We start from the raw sequence: 974 nt of genomic DNA, 5'->3' as shown, positions 1-974 counted from the left end.
TTCGCCTCCAGCCCGCCTGCCCCCGAACTGCGGGGCTGCGCTCCACTCCGGCCTGCTGCCCCCCGAACTGCGGGGCTGCGCTGCACCCCTGCCTGCTGCCCCCTGAACTGCGGGGCTGCGCTGCACTCCCGCCCGCCATCTGGCAGCCCACAGTTTACTTCCTGCCAGGTCCCCATGTGGCGGCTTGTTCCAGGAAAGCTATTGAAAATGCAGGTTCAGTACTTTACAGAGTTACCTGCCTTCATTCTTTCATTAAGTTCTCTGGTCACCTCTGACTGGTCACCGAGGGTTACAATTTTCTTTTATAGAACAAGATTGAGTGCTACTTATCCGCCATCCGGAGGAGTCACGCCACGGTATCTTTTCTGGAATTTAGAAGCTATGGAGGCAGACAGGTGAAATAGAATTTTGGGGGAAAAACAACAGAAAACAAAACAACGGCAATGACAGCCACCAAGGAGGGCAGAAACACAAGCACTGAAACGGTCTCGGTCTCGGCAGGGGAGGGGCGGCCCCCACGGCGCTGCGTCTGCGTGCGTGACAGCAGGGGTGTCTAACCGGGAGGGAAAACATTCCATCCAGGGAACAAAGACGCTGCCAGGCAGAGGCCCGGGACGTGAGCTTCTCTGTGCCCGGCAGAGCGGCCGAGAGCCTGCGGGAGCCGTCAGGGAAGCACTGGTTCTTTTTTTTTTTTGGAGAGGTTTTTTGCTATAGGGCGCGTGCGCTCGCCAGACAGAGAGAGACGCAGAGCGAGAGAGAGCAGGAAATCACCCCCCAGGGGGGATGGCCACACCGCAATCCCTTCTCCTCCATTCTCCTCTCGGGATCTTGGGCACGCACACACACGCGCCCGGCGTGAGTTTTAAGCCACCGGGTCCGGGACGCGAACCGCGGTCAACTACGCGGGAGTCCAGCGACATAGCCATTACGCTAACTGCTGGTCCCAGGGAAGCACTGGTTCTTTTTTTTTTTTG

Source organism: Tupaia chinensis, unplaced genomic scaffold (genome assembly GCF_000334495.1).
Source record: "Tupaia chinensis unplaced genomic scaffold, TupChi_1.0 Scaffold000240_1, whole genome shotgun sequence".
Taxonomy (NCBI): Eukaryota; Metazoa; Chordata; class Mammalia; order Scandentia; family Tupaiidae; genus Tupaia; species Tupaia belangeri.
This window is presented reverse-complemented; position numbering follows the sequence as displayed.